General features: G+C 40.6%; 1 long non-coding RNA gene across 1 annotated transcript; it reads left to right on the top strand.

Annotated features, from left to right (window-relative positions):
- The first annotated feature begins 576 nt into the window (after positions 1-576).
- Positions 577-24506, top strand: LOC120441808. The gene is made up of 3 exons (XR_005614304.1): positions 577-629; positions 3749-3822; positions 24307-24506. It is a non-coding gene; the product is annotated as an uncharacterized LOC120441808 (long non-coding RNA).
- Positions 24507-25578: the final 1072 nt, after the last annotated feature.

Genomic DNA, 25578 nt, shown 5'->3' with positions numbered 1-25578 from the left:
ACCGCTAGCGACCCTTCGTGAAAAAAGCACCCAGGCTTGGCTTATATTGAGGCGGGTGAAACTCGTGTCAGCACCGGTCGCTCGCCGACAGTATGTGTTTTAGCTGGACTTATTTTTCGTTTATATGGACCGATGATTTATTTATTTATTCATTTTAGTAACGGTATAAACAGTGAAAGGTGGTGGATTGGCCAGATGTAAACTTCAAATATCTGCTCGTGTTACCAAGACATCCCATATTAGCTCTGATGTTTTCGGTGCCTGCAAAGAGCTAGACAGGTAGCTAGCTAACCCGAGCTGGCTGTCTTTTTTGACTCAGGGTCATAGCTGGACTTATTTTTCGTTTTATGAGCCGATGAGGGGTTTTTTTAGTAACGGTACAAACAGTGAAAGGCAGTGGATTGTCCAGATGCTGGTCGATGTGGAAAAAATAACTGAGTTGTTTGGTGAGTCGCTGACGCCGAGCTACAACCGAGGGCAGCTATCCACCTGTGTGTGTCAGAAAGAACATGCGGGAACGAGGCGGCGAGCGACCGCCGATCGACCGGTGGTAGATCGTGGATCAGGGAAACCGAAGGCAGGAGAAGCAGGCGGCTGCCGGTCGGAGCGTGAGGTGAACTGAATTTCAGGTAAGAAGTTATGACCTGCACTCTATTTGGGTCAGATATAAACCGAGTTTAGGTGTAGTTTATTTTCGTTGTGCTGACTTTTTACAATCAGTTATAATAACTCGTACTGCGTGGTAGCTAGCACGATGGAGTTTCTATACAGCTGTGTGCGCGCTAAGTTACTGATGTTGAACTTTATGACAGCCTCCCTGTCATTCTCTCGCCTGTTGAAACTTCAGTCATGAAACTGATCAATGATCGGCTTTTCTCTCTTGTTTGTTTATTGCGCTAAACAACAGCAGCACGTTTAAGCTTGATCAGCTGTTGTTAGAATTCATTTGATTTTAATTTCTAGTATCAGCTGATGTTTGCTGGAGCCACAGCTGTAGAAGCGGCTGGTCGAAACCAGGAGGTGACCTTACTGAATCATCAGAGCTGAACTGGTGATGGAGAAACAGGTTTACCTTTTTTTAGGTGACATGAATGAGTTGAAGGAAGTTATGAACTGTTTCTGAGAGAAATAAACACCAAGCTCCTTTTTTATTTAGCTGACAGCTGGTAACTGTGCAGGGGCGGATCTAGCAAAGCTTTTGCCAGGGGGCCAGGTAGGGCGTTAACAGAGAAAGGTGGACACAAAGATATACCTTTCTTTCTTACTCTCATACAGGGAGTGCAGAATTATTAGGCAAGTTGTATTTTTGAGGAATAATTTTATTATTGAACAACAACCATGTTCTCAATGAACCCAAAAACACATTAATATCAAAGCTGAATGTTTTGGAAGTAGTTTTTAGTTTGTGTTTAGTTTTAGCTATTTTAGGGGGATATCTGTGTGTGCAGGTGACTATTACTGTGCATAATTATTAGGCAACTTAACAAAAAACAGATATATACCCATTTCAATTATTTATTTTTACCAGTGAAACCAATATAACATCTCCACATTCACAAATATACATTTCTGACATTCAAAAACAAAACAAAAACAAATCAGCGACCAATATAGCCACCTTTCTTTGCAAGGACACTCAAAAGCCTGCCATCCATGGATTCTGTCAGTGTTTTGACCTGTTCACCATCAACATTGCGTGCAGCAGCAACCACAGCCTCCCAGACACTGTTCAGAGAGGTGTACTGTTTTCCCTCCTTGTAAATCTCACATTTGATGATGGACCACAGGTTCTCAATGGGGTTCAGATCAGGTGAACAAGGAGGCCATGTCATTAGTTTTTCTTCTTTTATACCCTTTCTTGCCAGCCACGCTGTGGAGTACTTGGACGCGTGTGATGGAGCATTGTCCTGCATGAAAATCATGTTTTTCTTGAAGGATGCAGACTTCTTCCTGTACCACTGCTTGAAGAAGGTGTCTTCCAGAAACTGGCAGTAGGACTGGGAGTTGAGCTTGACTCCATCCTCAACCCGAAAAGGCCCCACAAGCTCATCTTTGATGATACCAGCCCAAACCAGTACTCCACCTCCACCTTGCTGGTGTCTGAGTCGGACTGGAGCTCTCTGCCCTTTACCAATCCAGCCACGGGCCCATCCATCTGGCCCATCAAGACTCACTCTCATTTCATCAGTCCATAAAACCTTAGAAAAATCAGTCTTGAGAGATTTCTTGGCCCAGTCTTGACGTTTCAGCTTGTGTGTCTTGTTCAGTGGTGGTTGTCTTTCAGCCTTTCTTACCTTGGCCATGTCTCTGAGTATTGCACACCTTGTGCTTTTGGGCACTCCAGTGATGTTGCAGCTCTGAAATATGGCCAAACTGGTGGCAAGTGGCATCTTGGCAGCTGCACGCTTGACTTTTCTCAGTTCATGGGCAGTTATTTTGCGCCTTGGTTTTCCACACGCTTCTTGCGACCCTGTTGACTATTTTGAATGAAACGCTTGATTGTTCGATGATCACGCTTCAGAAGCTTTGCAATTTTAAGACTGCTGCATCCCTCTGCAAGATATCTCACTATTTTTGACTTTTCTGAGCCTGTCAAGTCCTTCTTTTGACCCATTTTGCCAAAGGAAAGGAAGTTGCCTAATAATTATGCACACCTGATATAGGGTGTTGATGTCATTAGACCACACCCTTCTCATTACAGAGATGCACATCACCTAATATGCTTAATTGGTAGTAGGCCTTCGAGCCTATACAGCTTGGAGTAAGACAACATGCATGAAGAGGATGATGTGGACAAAATACTCATTTGCCTAATAATTCTGCACTCCCTGTATAAAATATTTAGCTTTTATTAAATAGTTATCTGAATCTTACAACCAAAGTTTGTATAATAATACACAAGATTGGCTGTAGACCATTGTTCATCATTCAGAACACTGTGTAAAAATAACAAAAAACAAAAAGTGAATGCACAGCCGGCTGTGTGGGTAAACCAACCATGTGTGAAAAGTGGTCCATAACGTAATGCTTCAAAGCGTGTTCATGCAAACATTGTCGGGTCTGCCGTGGTACAATGGGACTTCTGCTCATGAACCTCTGTGCACAGCGTCTGCAAATCGGGCTGTGTAATGAAGTAACTTCATCTTTACACAAAACTGTAAGCTGTCATCTGTGAAGCGTGAGCGGTGTTTGTTTTTACCATAGTTCATGGTGGAGAATGGCTGCTCTTCTGAGTTTTGCTCTCTGTAGCCGTATGAATGGCAAACTACAGTGATTAGCAGCGGCATAGGCACACATAAAATTTCCTCTGAAATTTTCGCTTTCTAGTTGTTACTGTTGCTTTACTGTCAGCTCAAAGCAGTCTGGCTATTGTCCTCTGCCCTCTGGTATTAACAAGGCATTTTAGAGAATGCTCACTGCATATTTTCTCTTTTTCTTTATAAAACCCAGAGATGGTTGTGTGGGGAAAATCCCAGCAGATCAGCAGTTTAGGAAAACAATGAAAAAAACCAACAACTGTGCCACAATCAAAGTCACTAAAATCACCTTTCCTTCCCATTCTGATCCTCAGCTTGAACTTATGCCGGGAGATTTGACCACCAGATGTCAAAGTTAAACCGACAAGTTTAATTTCCTATAAGTCTTGTGTGTCTGTGGCACATGGGTACAGAGGTTTGCACTGATGACTTAAAGAAAGAAGGTTCTCACTTGCTCTCCCTGCAGCACATTCTCTGGTTTTCTCCCACAGCCCAAAGACACGCATCATCCGTTAACAGGGGATTCCTTGATAGATGGAGATGCTGATATGAGATGGATAAAGTGGTGAGTAAGATCTGAAAAACACTATCAAACGCCAGTCTGCTTACAAATGCATGAAACAGTAATAAATTAATGGGCAGTATCAATGCCAACTTTTAAAAGAGAAATTTTAAGAAGTTGAATTTTTTACATATCACTAAAGTGCAAAATAATCTCCAGAGGGTACAATCCACAATGGCATGTACAAGTACACACCTTAGCGGGTATGGCGTCACTGACAAGGCGTTGTATGGTAATTAATTTTCTGAGACAGCAGGCAGATGGAGCAGAGCAGATTTTTAGTGCACATTAGGTAAATAAAACTACTTCTGGCTTGTGATAATGATGCTGATGTGACTCAGACATGAGCCAACGACATCAAGATATGAAAAAAACAAAGATATGGGAGACTGACAGCACAACAAAAGAACAGACAAAAAAAAAATCACAAAGGTCATTCTGTGGAATACTCGCTCCTCCCTAAAATAGCTGTCATAATTTTTGGAAAACTAAAGATTAATACTATAACAATAATACTAAAATCATTTTTAAAAAATCTAAACTGTCATACTTTTTAATTTTTCATTCTGCTAGCTTAAGTGATAAGCATGAGGAAAAATCAAGGTCTGACCATGTGACAACACCTGAGCAGTTTGACATTTAGTGGACTAGTATATCCACAATTGCATCATGAATTTCAGTTTGGTCAAAACTATGAAAGTCCCACAGCTTTTTCATAAATAGGAAGATGGCCTCTCATGATAAAGCACGAGATAAAATGCAAACAAGACCGTTTCAGAGCTGCTGGAGGTGTGTTTTTTGATAAATACTTCCTGCACCCTTCTGTCTGCAGAATGCACTGATGAAACTGATATCAGCCTTGTCTCATCTCCCTCTTGGTGAGATAGCAAATAAAAGCACAACCCTGGGAATATTCCTTTTTTTGTGGGGGTGGGGGTATCTTAAAATATAAATTCAGTATTTTTTAAAAATATTACAGCTGAATATAGCCTCAGTAGGTAATAGGATCACTGGTAAAGTCCCAGTAATGCAGGAGTAGCCAGTGCAAGGTGGGCCCTTCAATACTCTGATCCTCTTTAGCTCTGGTTAATTTAACTGAATCACTAAATACTTCTCACACACGTTCAAACACAGACACACACACACACTTCTGCAGCAGCGCCTCTTCTCACAGTATATATTTAGATATGTAATCCTGTGGGAAGCTCACAGTGAGTGGCTCGGCTCAAAGACCCCTGGCTACGTGTACAATAAGGGAGACTTATTGAAACAAGGCTGGCACTGAGAGCCCAGCAGTGGGGGGGATTTATTTGGAGAACAGCAGGACCCTGGCTAAACTTTGATCAGTACTCGTGCTTTGCCTCCCCCATTTTTTTTTCTCTCCAAACCACAGAGCAACCAATGAACACTGTCACCCACAGGGGGTGACCCTGGTATCCCAGCAACAGGGCCAAGCCTGACTCCAGCTCCCATTGCGTGCTGGCGAGAGAGCCTCTCACTCTCATTATGCTATTTCACTTAATATTAAAAAAGGAAAAAAATAGTAATAGAGGCTGTTTGGTTTAGCCTACAAGCTTAAGATTAATTCTTTAACTATCAAACATACTGCCTAATTCCATTAAAATCCCTTGAAAGCCAGGAAAACAACATTTCCACATTCTAGCAGAAGAAATGAACTCTGCTTCATCTCTCAGTTCTGTCTGGTTGTGTATCTTTGGGAATTGTGGGACCTCCGTCATACTGACAGTTATCACAAGTCATCGCTTATAGAGACTGTCTTTTCTGGGTGATCAGTTTATGAAAACAGAGCCTTCAATAGAAAATTTTGCAGCTATCTTAGATTTGAGTAGAGCGACGATGCGGTGATGGCTGTCAGGTAAGGCTAACAAATGTTTTTTGTTTTTTTTAATTGAACCTGGCCCTACTTTTGCAACACTATCAATATTACTGTACATGCAGAGGTACACTGCTGGTAAATACTTTTTATTGTGATAACTTTTTCATCTTTGTGAGGAGTCTATTGTGCTGTGTTTTGGCATCTAATAAGCCTTTAAATGCATTAATCTGTTTCTCAGACTGCTCTTCCTGGATTCTATTTCTTGGGCGGGTTTTTTGGGGTGTTTTCAGACTGAATTCTAACTGATGTCAGACATCATTCTTTTTATATTTTCAGTGTCTTAGCATCTTGCCTACATTAGTTAGAAGCTTTGCACCAATTTAGCACCAACTGAAGAAGGTCAGAAGAATGAACTTAAAATTACTGAGTCAGGTAGGCTGCAAACATCAATCATAATAGCCCACAGAGAGACACCTACCGCTTTAGCTCAGCAGAGGCTCCTCTTAACCTCACTGAATTAGACCATTGTGCTAACTTGACCTTGCAGCTTCTTACTTTGGTAATGACACCCCATCATTTGGCTGTGGGGCAGCCTAAAGGTGAGCTTAGCCAAAATAATACTTATGAGACTGCAGTTAGGAGAGACACTTCTCACGATGGAATTTCATTCCAAAGAGAGAGTGGAGCAGAGGTGGAGGTCAGCAGGTCAGAGCATTCGGCAAGCTGCTATAGACCCGGCAATGAAGATGAAAGTTAGCTCAAATAATCCTGTAAAGTGTTCAGACGAGGCAGAAATTCCCCCGAGGCCGGTCTCCTGTCTGACCTAAACCCCTCTACCCTCTTTGTCCCTCCCAACTCAGATAGTTACAAACACTTGAGTTCACATCCATTAGGCAAATTAGTAATTAGAAGACTACTGAATGTAACCAGTCAATGTTTGTAGAGATTGGAGCTGATGAGTGGTATGGAGGGGTATGTGTCACAGCCAGAAGGCATACTTGGACATTTTAAGGCTGGATGGCCTGTCGCTGATGAGAGTGCTGAGTGACTAGTTTTGGCATATGTCCCCTCTATCTTCCCTTCCCACCATCCTCTTCTACATAGTTAGATAAACATTCACAGACATATAAAGGGGCAACTTAAGAGACTAATGGCGCTAAAAGCCCCAATGAAAAGGAACACTGAGCTAATAAATGTCATGTTTTAACGAGTTGAACAAACAAAGACCCAAGGGCAGTTTGGTTGTGTTTACTCACTAGTACTTAACGGACATGAGGATCCATGGCGCAACATGAAGTCCCTTAAGAAACTCCTCATAAAATTTCATCAAAGGTTCAGTCTGAGGATAAGTGTGGTTTTTTTTCTCCAGTGTTAGTTTTCCCAAGTCATTAACATGAGTGTTGTTTACCTGATTGTACCCTACAACTTCCCATGCATACATCACTGTTTTCTTGAGGCTTTTGTATGACTCATCATTTCAGATTTTTTGTGTTATACTGTCAGCTACAAAGGTCAAATAAAACCCAGTCCATTGGGACAAGCAAGGCAAGCAGTGCTTGCCTGGTCTAATTTAAAAACAGAAATAAATAAAAACATATCAAAGTTAAGTGATCTGTCTCCATTCTTATAAGGAAGCGTTCTCATAAAGCTCCTCCTCTGTTTGCATCCGTCCATTACATTACTGCCATCTTGTGGCCATATTTGGCTATTGTTGCTGAAAACTCCACTTGTTACATATTCACAGGAAACTGTAGCTGTACCCATTAACAATGACTTTTCAGTTGGGTTCTAAACCATTTTGTCCAACATATGTGATGTGGGGGAGATGGAGTGTGAAAAAGTTACTCCTTTAGTACGTTAGTGAGGAAACAACTGACTATGATGGAGAGAAAATGGAAACTCTGACCATGTCCGGTCTAAGAAAACATGTCAGTTGACCAGATGTGGGCTCAGAAGCAGATTAGCATCTCTGAGGAATCACTTGGTTGTAAGGCATTTAACCAGCTGTTTTGCCAACACCCCACCTTTTTTAGTATAACTTATAAATATCATAGACATGGTAAATGGTAAATGGACTGATTCTTATATAGCGTTTTTCTACTTTCCCGGAGTACTCAAAGCGCTGTAACTCATACAAGCACTTCTAAACACAAGTGCAAACTAAACTACATTGGCTGCTAACCATATTACATACTGCTCAAGACTTTTCATTCAGATGACTTTTTTGTTATCAGTATATTTTAATATCTGTTTTCTTTTCAAGATGTAGACCCGTGTTTCTGAACTCATGAACAACTTATTTGTTTCAGAGAGATGTGGTCCTCTTAGGACAGCCACAACAAACATATGAAACATAACAAATTCATAAATATGACGCTGGATATTAAACAACGGCAGCTAAATGGTATGTTTTAATCTGATCTATTCTATCTTGTTAAGATGTTAAACAGTGGAGGAAGATGCTGGAGTTTGCTCATCCTTTATCCAGTATTCTTTTCACAGAGTAAATTTAACTCATCATGTCCTCCATAACATTTTCTTCATCCTGAATAGAGCTTGTGCAGTGTTGATCTGTGGCAAATGTCTTCCCAAAAAGGAGGTTCAAACCTATATCACCTTTGACCCCAGCAGCACGTCTGTAGCCCAAACAACTCGCCTCTGTTGCACCTTTTCTGGTTTTAATTACAGGCTGAGAAAAAGTTCATGTTTGATGTGGATGGGTGGTTAAGAAGTACAGAAGAAGAGAAGGAGGCAGGGCAAGGAAGGGCTTGCTGTCGGAACTGGGTGACCAGTCTATTTGATGTCTGCCAGACATTCAGGCTCTGTCACTCAGGCCAATTCAGGCCTCCTTTCAGAGGCAGTCAACTTCAAAGAGGGGATCCAGTCTGTCTCTTGCAGTGGTCTTCTCCAAGCTCAGACCACCAGGTAGAAAATGCAGAGTGAGGAAAGAAGAAAAGATGGGGTCCCAGATTGGATTGCATGAAACAAGGATAGCACTATACTTACCATGCCATGAATAGAAACTATAACACAGAGGACCACTTGAAGCAGGGATGGTGTTGGGATCGTGAAACCTTGCAAGTCAAAACCTTAATAAGATCACATGACAGCATGTAGCACAGTTTAGACCCTGACGGGACCTGATCCATCCTCTTGTGGACCATAATACTACATGCAGTGTTTCCTATATTAAGTCTCTGGGCATCAGTGTGTTCACACACTGTAAATATTATACCAGCATCTTAGTGGCTATATAATAATGACTTTCCATTTTTAATCTCTGACGTACACTGACGTGGACGGTCTCAGTATACCAGTCTCCCGCGCTTCCTTCCCTTTTACACTGAAGACAGACTTTGAGTGTCCTGCTGAAGAGGATTTTCCAGAGGCAAACAGAAAGAGGAAAAAATAAAAGTAAATCCTGTAAGAGTTCACCCCAGTGTGTAAAACTGCTCTAATTTAGTTTTTTTTTTTTATCTTAGAATTGTTTCAAGAAAGTTTAAGTGTTGCATTGACTTGGTCAGATGTCTAACCTTTGAGTTTGCATTATTTTAAATAGTGGTCACTACATTCCATTCAAGCCTCCTGAGCTCTGAGATGGATGTCTACACTGAGGTGAAAGGAAATGATTTACAGTAGTGTGAAAAAGCAGTTGCCACCTTTGCTTATTTCTTAATGTGCACCCACTTACCATCTTCCGGTAACTTTCTAGCATAATAATGTGTCATGTCCCAACGCAATTTGTTTGGCAGATTTAAGTCCCTCCCCAAACACAAGGTCCAAATCCAGAACACCTCTGAGCTGTTTTATATGAGAGATCAGCAACATGATTTCAAACTGAAGACATGATGAGCTGAATCCTGTCAAAACGGAGCAGAATCTCAAATTCATGCTCCTAAAATCCATCATGCCATGAACCAAGAGAAAGGAAAGGAGGCTCAAACTGTCTCCGTGTGTTATCATGTCACAGTGTAATATAATGCTGTTTTGTTACATGCCATCTCTCTGTTACACAAATGGTTTGCTTTGGTGTCTGTGCCCTGACACACCAGCTACAGCATTATTGGCTGTCTAAAGCCAATGAACCTGTTTCAGAGAGCCTCAGAGCCTGCATCAGGAGTTTGGAGTGGGTGAAGTTGACAGCAAAAAGAATGTGGTCTACAACGTTTTAGATGGCTTTTCTTTTTATTTCTTATTTGTTTCTATTTTTACTTCCTGGTTTAGACATCAAAAGCTATTTCACTAGGTTCAGGAAAATATAATGGTTTGTGTTCAAATACAGACTTTTTTAACTGTCGCCGTGCATGTCGATAAATGAGGAGTTGGAAGTGACAGACTCGTTTCACAAATGTCACATCCTGGCGCATTACACTCTGTTGCCAAAGGACAATTTGTGCATCAGTAAGCCCTTCCAGCAGCTCTGACAAGATGATCTTGACGCCTCAGGAAAAAGAACACACAGGCTGTGAAGGAACCGGTATGTACCTGGAATTAAAGTCTGGAAACAATCTTTTTGCTTATTAAAAAAACAAAACATCAACAATCTCTCTGCTCCACTCAAATTTTTTCAGAGATAACCAACAGGGCATCCTTTGAGCACTGAACCAAAGCGTCTGAAATCACAACGAGACAGCGATGTCTTCTCTTCCGAGGCGGAAACTCAGCACCCGCCAACCGGGCACAGCTACACCCCCGTTTTTTACAACAAACTACATACACAATGGGAACCTTCTTTGGATGAAAGGACAGGCGGGGTTGTGAGGGGAAGGGTGTGTTTAGGGATTGGGGGTGAAGGCAGGACAAGGGGATGACAGTGCTGCACCGAGTGTGTGTCAGTTTTGGGAGTTAAGCAGGGTTCGGAGGCAAGTTGGAGTGATGGGGGGTTGGCGGGGAGGCACCGCTGGGAGACAGAGCAGAGGCCTGTGCGTCCGACACTTTGAATGCAGATTATGTTACACTGTACACGGCTCCCCCTGAGTTCAGAGGGAGTGGGTCATTTATTTTGTGGATATTATGAATGTCGGGTTTGTGTTTGAGTCAAACCGAACGAGGAAGTTTTCGCTTGTTTCTCCACACAGAGCCTGATGGGTGGGCTTTTATTTTTCTCATATGGAAACCATAGGATTAATCACTCTGTAGTGTAAAGCCTCCTGCAGTAGAAGTGTTTACACTAGCGGAGAGCGTTTAGAAGAAAGGTTTCGGTGTGAAAAACACTTATGATAGGAACTTAAAAGCAGGATAAAGTGCTACATGTGCACAGTTACAGTGCAATGTACACAATCTGGGAATTACAGAAGGGTTAAAAGCTTTTTCTCAGCTGACCTGTTGATCACAGGTCAGTAATAATAACCCAAAGCAGACTTTGCTTGATGAGGGAGGAAGATAAAGCCTCACATGGCAAAAGTAAGGCCTGGGCCAACACAACACCAACATTATTGGCCCTTTTCTTCCTCTCTCTCTTTCCTTTGGCTAAACAATGTCTGCATTCATTTTTCCTTCTTTTTTTAAAGCAATATCGGTCACATATGAGCAAGGCGAGCCCTGAGACACATTCCAAGCAGAGAAGGCATTTTTCCACTAGAAGCATCGCCGAAAGAAAATCAAAAGCTGGGATTTATTGGGGGAGATACGGTCACATTCCACGACGTTTGTGTGTGTGTTATTTTAACGCGCAGGCAGCGGAGGAGACCGAGAGAGACTGCTTGTTGGTTTTGCATCGATGGTGCATATTAAATATTTTCAGAGCAACTACTTAGATTTAGAGGTCGAACGAAGGGGTTTGATCACTTTTAGTGGAGCGGCTATTTTAATAAACTGAGCAAACAGGAGTGGGACAAACCAGCCTTTGTGTGGAAACGGCGCGGTTGTGAAAAATGTTTAATAATAACTCCTGCGACAGGCTGAGAACAGAAATGTGTGAGAGCATTTTGGGTGTGTGTGCATACTTGTGTGGGAAAGTTATGTCCCCAAAACGCTCACTCTGGTTCTTTTGCTCTAATCCTTAACTTTTCCTACACTGCAAAATTTTTTTGCCTTCTTTAGTATTATAATCCTATTTTCCACCTCAGTGTGATTTCCTCCCGCAACAGTATTCTTAATTAAACTGGCTCTGAGTCTGGGGGGAATTAGCACATATCACTTTTAATGCCAGCAAAAGAAATGACTGCCATTAACCACATCACAGCACCATCTCAGCAAGTCCCATCATGCTTCAAATGTACACTCAGAGGTTCTCTTATCCTTTTTCCAGGTCCTCCCAACCTGGAAGACTCTTTTTGCTATTTAATCACAGGCAGGTATTTGCAAAGGTCACTGCTCCCCATATATGATGGATCTCTTGCTACTAATAAAACAGTGCCCATTCAACAACCCCTGGTGGGTTTAGGCCTGAGGGAATGGTGTGTGTGTGTGTGTAAAGATGGACAGCAAAGCTTTAATATAAAAACACTTTTAGTCTGTTTCTATTAAACATTAAAAATCATAGGAAGATTTCACATCCAAATGAGTTTAAAAGTCCAAATGTTCAGGCATTTTCTTTTGTTTGGCACCCTGACCTCACGTTAGGGGGCCCTCTCCCATTTCATTCTGACACCTTTGACAGCTAGAGAAAAGTCTTATTAAAAGATTGGGAAGGGCAGGGAGAGAGCTGGGGGAGACCCCCTGCTTGTTAGCCTGGGAAGGTATTTTTCCCCTATGAAACAAACCCAGCTGACTCTATCACTCAGGAGCAAGTGTTTCACAGGGAGGTGTATGTGTGCGATAAGTGGATAAAGAGGGAGATGGAGTGTCAGCTGTACGAGCCCATATTGAAAGTGGGAACTCCCTATGGAGGGGCTGCACAGACACGCTCAGCAGGATGATCACTGACGCCCCAAGTCTCAAAGCAGACTGAAGGTGGTGGAGCTGGGGAGGGGGTGGAGGGACAAGTACGTGGGTCAAAGGTCATCAGGACCCCGAGTTTAAGGGAACAGAGGGGCCCTGCAAAATATCTCTGCATACTGGGGGTCGACAGAGTTTTAAAGAAGTCTTTAAACAATATAATGATATTTATGCTAAAATAAACATTTACATGTTTTAATAGATTAATTGCATTTTAATGAGCACGTATTTTCTGTTACATTGTCCTACAAAATGTCTCTTAATTTCTTAGAAAGAAATACAAAATGTAATTACTTCTGCAACAAGAGCAAAAATCTAAACAAAGAAAAATAAAACATTAATCAAAAATGACCAAAACAGCCTATCTACTCACTTTTTTCTTTTGTCTTTTTTTACAGTGGCAGTTATCAGCAGAAATCTTCAATATTGAACAAAAACAAGAACCCTTTTCTCAACGTACCCAAGGATCTTGAAAATAGCTTTAAAAAACAAATTAAAAATGTTTAAATGTTTAGCACATATATATTTGATGAGACTGTTGCACTACTTTCCAGACAATTTGATTAATGGTTTATTTTGTCACCATATAATGTAATGGTTTACACTGAATTTCAACAAATTTATGCCGATTCATTAAAATCACATCTTTTCAGTAGGGACGGACAGATCACATCGCTGTTAACTGATAAATCACAAAAACAGTAGGTGGTCAGTGGCCAATAGTTTTGTCACATCAACTTACTAAATATTCACAAAGCATATCATGACTCATAAGTAACAAACCAGTTTAAAACACTTATAACTGGTTTGTTATTTTTTAATAAATAAAGATAAAATCTTCAAAAGAAACTGGTCAGTTTTTGTTCTCTTACATATCTGAACACAACAGCCACCATTTTTCCCATATAAGCCAAAAAGGAAGTCATTGTTTTGTGATTAATGCCTCAGTTCCTGTTTTTTGCTGATAAACTGGCAAATAACTCTCTTTATGCTGGCTTAAAATAGCTCAATTTCCCCCTCCTCTGGAACTCAAGAAAAATCTTCTCTAAAGACTCATTTGTAATGTTGAGCCAAACACGCTCTCTGGACCTTCTAAATATAGCATCCCCTTTGGTTCCTTACTGAATCTCTAACTCTAAACTTACAGTGCTGTGTAATACAACTCCACTCTTTTCAGTTGACATTGTCAGATGAGATTGACGATATCTGTACAGCGTGGAGTGGCTGAGAGCTGAGGATGGATCAGCACACAGTCACACATGTGTTTTTCCTCGACAGGCATAAAATCCTGCGTTACCAGTTTTGAACACTTTCAGACACAGACACATATGCTGCACTTCTCACCCAAAACCAAACGGCACTCTTGGTGTTTCTTCCCGTGTAAATCGTTTCAACTGTTTTATGTGCAAACAGGTCGACCAATTATGAAAGCATGAATCTATCAGCTGTCAGTGCACAGCAACTGAAGGGAATTAACACTATGCTTTATCTGTCGTCAAGAGACAAACAGACCCAAGAGTCGAGGAGCTGGGGGTCCAATGTTCTCGCAAACTAGCCCTTTATTTTTTTTTAAAACCTTCTTAAATATCACATTAGCTGCTGATTTCAGTTATGGCCTCAAATATTGAACTATTGCTGGAAATCACCAGAAATACTCTTTACTGACCTGTGGACGGTGGTGTGCCACGAAATCTGGATGCCCATTATTTTTATTCAGTTTTATTTATGTAGCACCAAATTACAACAACAGTTCCTCAATTTGCTTGCATATTAACAAATGCATTAACAACTGATGCATTACAGCCTTCTACTTTTGTGTTTTGGTTTACTTTTTTAATTTAAGAAATATATTTTCCTGTATTTTTAATTCCATTTTATACCCATGTCAATTTATCAAGTCAAGTCAAGTGGCTTTATTGTCATTCCAACCATGTGCAGTGATACAGTACACAGTGAAGTGAGACAACGTTCCTCCAAGACCATGGTGCTACATAGACAATCAGCACAGCACTACATGAAGTGCAATGTGCAAAAATTGCAACAAAAACAAAACAAAACAAAGAGACACAAGACAGTGCAGACACAACAGTGCAATAGAAACGTGCAATAGAAACGTGCAAAAGACTGAGCATTGTGCAAAAAGTAACTTGGTGTATTAAGGTGTGCATAGGATTCATTTGGATGGATGCAACATGAGAGGAGGAGCTCGTGTGGAGGTGGAGATAGATATCACAGGAGTGGCTTTGACTTAGACTTGAACCTGATTGAACATCTCTGGAGAGATCTGAAAATGGTTCTGCACCAACACTCTCCACCCAATTTAATGGAGCTTGAAGGGTTCTAAGAAAAGTGGGAGAATCTGCCCCAAAATAGTTGTGCCAACCTCGTAGCATCATACTCAAAAAGACTTGAGGCTGTAGTTTCTGCCAAAGGTGCTTCCAGAAGGTATTGAGTGAAGGGTCTGAATAGTCATGTGTATGTGCATATAGACACACCTCCCATGGCTTTTACTGTAATAGCAGTAGACCTTCTTTGTCTCTTGACGTTATAAAATGCTTATGTGTGTGCATGCGTGTGTGTTTTACAGTAACAAGCCCACCACCATGCTAACTGACTTGACCTGTAGTTCCACACTATACTTATCCAAACCGTTGTGGGGTCAGTTCTTGTGCAACAGCCTAACCTCACAGCTTTAAATAACCTTGCCTCCACCTTGCTGAATCAGCAGCATCTGTGATGTCTCACAAACAAAGAGGCTTTATCTCCAAATAGCAACCCACTCTTTGGGTTTTAGACATGTTTCCCAAAAGTCCCGACTCGTTTCCTCCTCAGTGTTAATAAAGTCCATTACTGGGCCAAACGTCCTCCTCAAATCGCAGACACACGCCCAAATCGCACACAGTCTTGAGCTTTTAGTGCCCCTTTGTTTGAAAGAAAACAGGAAGTATGGAGACTCTGGGATGGGAAGGGATGGCTCCCCTGTCTCTGGATGTTTTGGTTGGATTCCTGTTTGGCCTTAAAATAAGCTGCACTCGCTTTTCTCAAGACCTGATTTTATATTTTCATCAGATTTAAGAAATACAAAAATACAACACTATGGTTCAGGTTTGGGATATGAGAGAGGTAGTTGAGTTCGTTCCTGCCATGTTTTTAGTATCCCTCCACCCCCTCCCTCTGTTTCCTCACAAGGGGTACCTTGACTTGTTGCTGTGTATCCCCAAGAATCTGCCTCATGAATCCTCATGGCTTTTTTTGTCCCCTGCCACGCTTGCTACTTCCTCTGTGAGTTGTATAAACTGGCCTTTATGAACAAAACCTCCACTGTGCTTTTTGAATTCACAGCAGTTGAATTATGGTGTACACAAGGCAGCAGTTTCCACCTGTAGCCATGTTTTCCTCTCGTCCCCAGCTGATTTTTATCATCACAATGAGGACAACTGTGTCTGTCTCTGATCGGATCCCCACTCCTAGGTCAGCTGTCAGCATTGTATATGTAAAGTGTAGTGAATACTGTGTTGACTCTAGTGCCCAGGATGTGTTTAACAGGCATACCAATGACAAAAACAAACCCTCTGAGAGAGTTTGAATTGGACAGAGTTGCACATGCTAACTATGATCAGATCGGGGAAAGTACAACAGAATGTAAAAAATGTATTGGCAACATTTAATACATTCAGTCAAAAATATGTTTTTAATGTGAAACCACTGGCTTATTGGCATTTTTTCTCACTTAGGCTTTAAGCACGTACTGACAAGTGGGATTTACATCAAAATCTGAACAGTAAAAATCAGATGGGATAAGGATTTGATTTTTTATTTTAGTGAAAATAAACAGTCTTCTAATGTTATTGTGAAGATGGGTTTTTGTTTGTTTGTTTTTTTACTAAAATTCAGTCTATTTGTTCATGTTAATACTAAAATAAAAATAATAAATTGCTGTCTGAAGGGTTGGAGCTTTTTTTAGCTGCATTATCCAGAAAATGTTTAAGAACCACTAGCTTAAAGACAGCCTGATTTGAGAACTTGTACAGCAAGCAGCAAGTTTATCTACAATCAGTGATATCAAAATAAAACATAATACAGGCAAAAATATCGTGTAACACCAGGTCACACAGAAAATAATTGGGAATAAAAGACAAAAAACAAAATAAAAAAAGTTTTCGTGCATTAGTTAGCTTCTCATACCACCCTACTCTATGGTTTCTCTTTTGGATTCTGGACCCATTCAAAAATGTCCTGCACCCCCTCACCTGTTCTTTAGACTTTTCTCTGTCTATCTTTTGTCCTGTCTCCCTCCCCTCAGCCCCAACCTTTCACAGCAGATGCTGACCCTGACCCTGCTCCACCCTTCTGCTGGAGGTTTCTTCCTGTTAAAAGGGAGTTTTTCATTCCCACTTTCACCAAGTGCTTGCTCAGATGGGTTTGTTTGCGTGCTCGGGTTTTCTTTGAATTTCTGTAGGCTTTTGCCTTTCAATATAAAGCGCCTTGAGGCGACTGCTGTTATAATTTGGTGCTACATAAATAAAGTTGAATTGAATAAAATTAATATAAAAGTAAAACTAAAATACTTTTAGATTTATGCAATTAAGTTATACAGCTTGGTAAGAGAGATTTAACCCTACTATGCAAAATAAAGCACAGTGAGAGCTGGCCATAAGGAAGCATTTCAAATAAAAACTGCTACTAACTCAAGTAGGTTGAAGGCACTATTGGGAACTTCTTCTTTGTTCTTCATTCTTTATTCTTTCTTTCTTTGCTATCAACAAAGCTAATTCAAAATTACTTTCAATTTATATGGACATGAATAAGCTGTCTGGAACAGCACCAGCACTAGTAATAGTTTGTGGCAGTAGCAACAAAGCTCAAGCTAACGATTTGGCTGATATTACTACCACACATCACCCTGATGCTTGTGCTAAGTGGCTGACAGGCTGACATTTACCTCAGTGAATTTAAAGAGGGTAGACTATGCAAGTCAGAGTGGAGAAGTACTCCTCATCTAACTAATAAGAGGTCATTCATCAGCTTGTGCCACTAGCTTTCAAATGTGAGCTCACTCAAGTAGTGAAATGATTGTGAAAAGGTTTGTGTGGAGGAGATTCTACATTCACAATGTGGTGAATTCATAAAATGCAGCTTTGTATTTGCATAAATTCTTCTTCTTTCAAAATATAATTTTGCTTTAAACAAGCCTGGTAGGTTTTAAAATAAATCACCACCACTTATTCGTGCACAGCTGATGTAATTCACCAAACACATTCATGTTCTCCTGAATATGACTTGAGCTTTGTAATAACTTTTAAGTTTCAGCAGCAGTTTTTACTTGTAGTTTTTTTTTTTAATACTTTGGGTTATGACAAAATATTTGCTAAGCTAATGAGCCCCAGCTCTACTTTTTCTTTTTCGCTAATTAGCACTGATGTGCTAGCATCTGAAATTACAAATCCATCCATCCGTTCACTCTGGATAGATTCCCAGTTCATCACAGGCCAAGCAGTACAAATTAACCACGCTAAAGATTGCATCTGCAAGTGTTCAAATTAAATTTGTGAAGTCCTCAAAAAACAAAAATGAAGAACTGAGAAGTACACTAAATTATTCATGCTGAAATATTTTTGGATCCGGTGGACAGAGTGAATGACGTTTCTGGTTTTTCTTGGGAAAGAACACAGTATAAATCCATCTCACTGGGACACGAGGGTTACGAACAGCCTCACACAGACTCCAGTTGTTTGCGTGTATAAACAAGACAAACAGGCCTGTGTTTTTTTTAATTGTACATCTCCAAAGAGCATGAATGGAAGACAGCCTCCTCTGTTAGCGTGGCGTGACCTTCCTCACGCCTTAAGAAAAGGCAGAGCGCAGCATTCTTAAGAGAGGTTATGACCCCAGCACAGAAAAGACACAGTGGTGAATGTGCCACACTGTTAGCTAAAGCCCAGCTAAGAGTGAGCAAAGGAGGAGGGATAGGCAAGTCAGAGGAAGAAAAAAGGAGGGGATTGAAGACCAAGGAATATCTGTGGTCCCACTGAGCTACATGCCAAACCTTACTCCGGATACCAACCAGCCTAGGATGCCATGTTCCTTCACTCACTCTTACCCTTTCCCCCCCTGTTTTTTTAAAGGACAAACAGACCTATGGAAAAAAGGAATGTATTAATTAAAAGTGTCCAGATGCAGGTGTGTGAGAGGTCAGCCAGAATACCTCCACTTTGGATTAGAGGCCAGCATGCTAATGAACTTGGGCCTTCGTGTAGTGCGGTTAGGGCTACACTCACTGAAAAAAACACAGGATGGAAAAACCCCATGTTAAAAACATGGGGAAGAAGCCGAGAGAAAATTTAGAACAATAATGATATCTCCCATAAGTCTCACTGAGCCAAGCTTAGAGCATTTTATTTCTGATACTTGCCTGGCCCCAAATTGAAAATGACAGCATTGATCCACAGTCATAAACATGAAAGCAAGGATTCAGATTTGACTTGAATTTCTTATATAGTGTAATTGCTTCATGTGTTTATCATTTCCTCTTGGAAAGTTATTATTCAGCAGGACTAAAAGAGCCTGGGAAAATAGCCCCCCACCCCCCACACCCCCATAGTTATTGTCATTGCTGTTGAAGCAGAGTAGGAAGCGCACAAAGCCATTTTCTGTTATGATTGTCGAAAATCTTCAGCAGCCTCAGCGCTGCGCAGCTCTTCTGTGACTGAGGCTCAGATATGTAATTAGGAAAGATCTGAGGAGTTGTGGTTTGGCCTGGCTGTAGCCACAGGACAGGGATGGCACTGCAAGAGATGAGAGGGTGTGTAGACAGAGACAAATGGAAAACTTTAGCAAATTTTAGTTAGGAGGTTTTGATTGTATCCTGCTGAGTTGACAGCTTTTTCTAGGATATCTTCACATGCTAGAAAAACCTAATCTAACCAATATGCTTCCATCTGGCATGGAGCATTTAAATATTAGTTTGGTTTTGTCGAAGGGGAGTCACTCATATACAGATGATATAATACCATGAACTGGTTCAGCTGGTCCATAGAAAAAGTTTAAGATATTGGTATATTTAGAATAATTTTTGACAATAGACTGAAACATTTTCTCACTGTCTTCAACACTACCAAACTCATTTCCTAACACATGGTTGCAGTGCATGAGAACTGCCACTCTAAGGCTGTCTGTGCTTTTCCTAGCTTTTAACCAGCCCTTAAAGGAGTGTGAATAAAAATAGCTCCATTCAATGATAATAGGTTTCCCAGAATTAACCGACGTTATCAACATTATCTGAGTGAGCACATATGATGCCTATTTATACTGCAAGGACGTTTAGCAAGTCAGTACAGGAGTAAGTATGCCCTCGTCCAACAGGTTGGGAAGAAGAAATGAAGATGGAGAGAGGGTGGAAAGCACTGCTTCATTCTGAATTGGAGAATGAGTAAAGATTAGAGTGACACTTGGCACAAACAAGACAAGTGCACAGGTGTGGCTAGCTTGCTCTTTGTATCTGTGTGAACACAGAAAATGAAAGTGACCGCAAGGTGATTATCTCCAACTTCTAGCATGAAGAGAAAGATCCCACCAGAACTTGATAGAGAGCCAGAGGCCAGTCAATCAGTTATCTGCATTCCCATGGAGCAATGGATGGCAGAGAGAAGGATTATCCACATGTGACCTATGCAGACATACTTGTGTGCAGTCCTTTAAAGAGCTGACACTACGTAGCAGGATGGGGACGATGCTGTGTGTACGTTAAATGCTGACTGGTTGAAAAGTGGGCCTGAACAGCAGAGTTCACAAGAAGTGGTCGATGCCTAAAGAGATAATTTAGATCAATAAAACCACATGAAAAGCACAGACAGTGGCTGCAGTGCACATTTTTTATAGTTTTATCAATTCTCTGTTTCACTTCAGCTCTTTGCATGCTGTAACCATAGACAGTGTAAAAAACTGAGATAGCTACCATGATGTCATCCATTGATTTCTCAGGGCCTGTTTTGAGGTCTTGAAATGAGCGTCTTCACTGTTGCCATCTTGGTTTCAAAAAACTAAACATGATGAGAAGTGGGTCTGACTGTGAGAACAAGTCATCAGCCAATGAGAATGACATAGATAATTCCATCCATCCATCCATTCGCTTCCGCTTATCCTTTCCAGGGTCGCGGGGGGCGCTGGAGCCTATCCCAGCTGTCATAGGGCGAGAGGCGGGGTACACCCTGGACAGGTCGCCAGTCATAGATAATTGTTTTTTTTAAAACACAATATGACCAAGATTTGCACAGAAGACTGGCATTTTTCTTCAGTGTGATGAAAAATAGGGATACGCTCCAGCCCCCTGAGACCCTGAACTGGATAAGTGGAAGAAAATGGATGGATGACAGAAAATGAGTAAGCCCAGAAACTCATCATGTGTACAGAGTTCAAGAGAGAAAGCTGTATTCCCACAGACTAATTTTGTTTAATTAGAATATGCTAGTGACCTGTATGCTGTTATTATATTTAAAGTTTTCTATCAAATACCATCTGCTGCGTTCATATTTCAAAAAAATGAAATATGCAAATGTTTTATAGCTATATAATCTTCTTTATATCATGTAAGCTATACATAGAGTTTTGTGTGTACTTTTTATATTTCTATTGTAGCTGATCAGGTATAATGCAAAGTTTTCCTTTTATTGAATTCGTTGAGCAACTTGTCTTTCATATTGCACCACCCAGTGGCAGCAGGGCTCTCCTGACTCAAGTACACTTGTTAATAGGGTGTTGAGTTCTGTTAAGTGCAAAGAAAGTGGATAAAGCCAAAGCCAGCTCGATTAGCACCATGGTTCAGAGCTCACCGTGCCATTCATTCCACCTCTTTGGGAAAGAATTAGGGCATATTTTCACGCACAGAGTTCAGTAAATCACACATTTTTGGTGTACTTAAAGTAAGCCCCACGGTCCCGGCAAGCAGTATTAATTTATAACAGCAGGGTGGTGAAAAAGCGTTAGCCATGTTTATACGTTTCAGCTAAAGGAATAACATAAATCCTTAAGTAAACCTAATCTGTCTGTGATTGTAAACAGTCTGTCGCAGTAATGGCCCCAGGAACAAATGAGGACCTCATGGCGGGGCCTCAAGTAAAAGCCCTCCACATACCAAACCCGTTATCCATCCGTCCCTCCCTGTCTTGCGTTTTACCACTTTCCATTTAAAACTTGCATCATATTCGGCATGTCTGTCTATTTTAAGAGGGAGGAGATGGTAGAAACTTCCTGCCGCTGCTTTAAACTCTTGGGGCACTGATTATGAAAATGGTAGGGCAATGCAGGGCCAACCCCTACTCTGTCTATCTCCATGGGAGGCTGGGGGGGGCTCTGACACCAAAGCAGGCCAAGCCAGGATCTGTGCACGAGATAAGACAGGCAACAGGAAGGAGACAACCCAGAACCCCGTGCTCCCCGACGTGACAGAGCCACTATTCATTTTTCAGGAAGAAAGAAAGAAAAACAACATCAACAATATCAGATGCAGCATAGAAGAGGAGAAGGGGGATAAAACGAGGAGAAGCAGGCGCCTAATGGGCAACTTAGGGAAAAAAAACACGTCTGTCTCTGCTTGTGTCGGCTTGCTAGAAACTGTTATTAACAAATAATTTAAAAATCACCATTTTTTTTCCAAGTCAGTGAATAATCACACAATATGTCTCCACAAATTAAAGTTGCTGTGGTGTTAACGGCTCCGGGCTTCAGCCAGTTCCACGGGATAAAGAAATGCACTGGCGCCACTGCAGTCCAAACACTTGTTGTTGTCACTACACACATAAATCACTTCTTTCTCTTCATCGCTACACAGGAGCTGTGAACAATAGCAGGTAAACAGAGATGACGTTGGAAGAAGAGCCTGTTAGCTCAGTGCTGTCCTCTCCCACACACATTCCTAACAGCCCGTGTGTGGAGTAAAGGTGCAGATAAACAGCCGCGGTGCCCTATGTCAGCAAAGCAAACATGCCGGGCAGAACGGGGAGACAATTAGGATCACACACACACACATGCAAATGAAAGGAACTGCTACATTTGTGTGTGAGAGAGCACACAGAAACCCCAAAGCAAAAAAGACCCATGAATGTCATGTAGCTGACTCACTGCTGGGTTGTGGAGATTTTAATGAAATGTTCATTCAACCATGTTTGCACACAAATGAGTTCACTTCAGCGACTTTGGTAAATGACACTGTGCAGGCTGACATAGGTGACAACTTAAATCAGGGATGTCAAACTCATTTGACATGGTGGGCCACAAACAGACTGCTTTGATCTTATGTTGGCCGGTCCAGTGAAAATACATAATAAATGTGTAAAATTACAGAAAATGTTTCTGTTGGTTCATTGTCGGAATGATAAAATATGTTTTCATTAATTCAAAGAAAATGTCTGTGAATCAAGTGTAAAAAAAAACCCTAAATTTATAAAGCAGATTTTGAATAAACAGGAACATTCTGTCATTTAATTGTTTATCTATTACTTGATTGCGTTGGTGTAGTATGAATGGCAAATTATCAATAAAGCTGTAAAACCTATGGAAATACAGGTAAAAGTTCAAAATCTATACACTCCTGCACATTTTCTAGAGCTGTCCAGTGGGCCAGGTTGGAGTCTTTGTCTGTCCGATTCTGGTCCATGGGCCTTATGTTTGACACCCCTGACCGAAATAAATACTGTTGCACCATTCACTCCTTTGAGCTCAAGCTAACAGAGCACACTGGTAAGATGAAGGCTTCACTATAGCTTAATATTAAGGGGACATTTCAATTTCCTGTCATCACTGCTGCTAAACTGCTTTGATGTGAGTTTCTAATTTTGCAGCTCCACATATTTTAGTCATCAACAAGCTTTTATTATGTAGCAGAAGAAATGAGGTCTACATTCCATCACATTGCAAAACCTCTTGACTTGGAATGAAATATTTTAAGATTTTTATTTCCAAAAAGAACAGACTTTAGTTGTCCCAAAACACACCAAAAGAATGACCCACAAGCAGTGAGCTTTGAAGTCATGCTTTGCCTGTATGTGCTGTCAGGCTGGTGGTCTCTGGAGTGGAGGATCAGCTGCTTGTCCTGCCTTCACAGTGGGAAGACAGAATGGCAACAGAGTGGACAGAGACATGTGGAGTGAGGAGTGGAAAAAGGAGGAGGACCGGGCTGGACTGGACCGGCAGCAGCAGGAGTTTGCCTAGGAAACAATTTGGACCCCATAAGTGTTTGGTTCACTGTTTCACTTTAAAGAAGAAAAAAGAAAGAGAGAAAAAAGAAAGAAAAAAGAAACACTTGGTGTCTTAAAAGAATAAAAAGACCCAATCTTGCTGTGAGGTTAAGGGTCGTTGTGGGTCTGAGTGCACATTTATCTCAGAAGGGGCGATGGCTTGTGGTGAAGTACTGATACATGTCAGTGATACATCATTTGGCCATATTCACCTTATCAAAGATGTGCCTTATACAAAAATAGCAGAACATACAAAAAATAAAGATTCAAAAGAGTGGCCTAATATATGCTTTATTTACATTAAAACATGCTTTTAAATAAAATTGACTAGAAACTATGTAATCTAATTATTTTATAACCAATTAAAATCTGTAACATGCTAAAAGTACAGGAGTTACCTATGATGTTGCGGTTACATGTTTGAGTTTGTGGCTACTTTTTTTATCCAATAAAACATACTGCTCTTCACCTTGAGGCAACTGTTATTGTGATTTAATGCTGTATAAATAAAATTGAATTGAAATGAATTATTCTTTACAGGTCTGGCGGAAAGCGGTGGAAAGTGGATTGGATGAGGAAGAGCAAGGGTGGCATATTATGCTCTCTCACGTGGCTTTAAAGGTATTTAATCTAAATGTCATTGTTGTGATTAAAAACTGTTTAAAGACTCCTTTTAGGCAATTTCTACAGAGAATAAATACAAAAAGTACCTTTAACAATGCAACTCTGTTTTGTGTAGTTTTTCTGACTGATTTTATAGAAATAATAAAAAAAAATTCATTAATTACATGAAAATTCAAACTACAACATGTACATTTCATGCCATTTATTGGACTATCGCTTGCCTTTAGGTACAGTTTCAAGAAGGATTAAATGTTTGCTGTTTCATTTTCAATGAAATGTATTTCATTCATTTTGTACTTACAATTATTTTAAATCCAATTAAACAAGTATTAAACAAGTATTTATCCTGATTTGAAATGATGATATTTGTTTCCCAAATGTAAACACAGCACTTAATCCAGTTGCAGTGTCCGTTTGTGTTCCTGCCATACTTCTGGGGCATCCATTTCCAGTCCTGTTGGGAAGACCTGAGGGGATTTTGTGTAAATTTTGAAGGCACAATCACAGATTATTGCCAGTGGCAAAATATATGTACCGCAAACTTTAACTGGGATTTTTTTCCTTTCTTGTCCTAGTATTAGGGGCCGCAGTGAGCACTGATATTACATGTTTAAAAAATGCCCCAGGTGCTATGTGTAATGATCTGTAAAGTATACTGTGTGTTTAGACTCCATCTTCATGTTTCTCTGATCCCCAGCCTGCCTTTTACAGATGATAAATCTCTCCACAAGGAACAGAATAAACATTCTTATTGTTAATTCAGATTTAGTGCTTATATTAGCATTTGTTGGATGGTGTTTGAAAGCAGATGCGTGGCAAGTCTTATGCAATAAAGATTAAAGTTAAATTGATACTAAAATAACTACTGCACGACCTGTTAAATCCAACGTATATTCCCCATTCCTTCAAGCAGATCCTTCTTTTCACCTGTATTTACACAGACATGAATTGCACTCCAGTTTATATAGTGAGGAACAAATAATGAGTTGGCTTGTTTGCTCTGTAACGACAGAAAACTATGAGAGAGTCAGAGAATTGTGAGGTTTGAATTTCAGAGAGGGACCCAAAGGAAGTCATAAAGTTAATTCTCTAAGACAAGACAGTGGATGATTACAGCTAAACAAACAATATTGGTCAGTGCAGGGAAGTTTGACAGGATGTTTGGCCAAGTAACAGCACAGAATCACG

The sequence above is a fragment of the Oreochromis aureus genome, linkage group 9 (genome assembly GCF_013358895.1).
Source record: "Oreochromis aureus strain Israel breed Guangdong linkage group 9, ZZ_aureus, whole genome shotgun sequence".
Lineage (NCBI taxonomy): Eukaryota > Metazoa > Chordata > Actinopteri > Cichliformes > Cichlidae > Oreochromis > Oreochromis aureus.
This window is presented reverse-complemented; position numbering and strand designations above follow the sequence as displayed.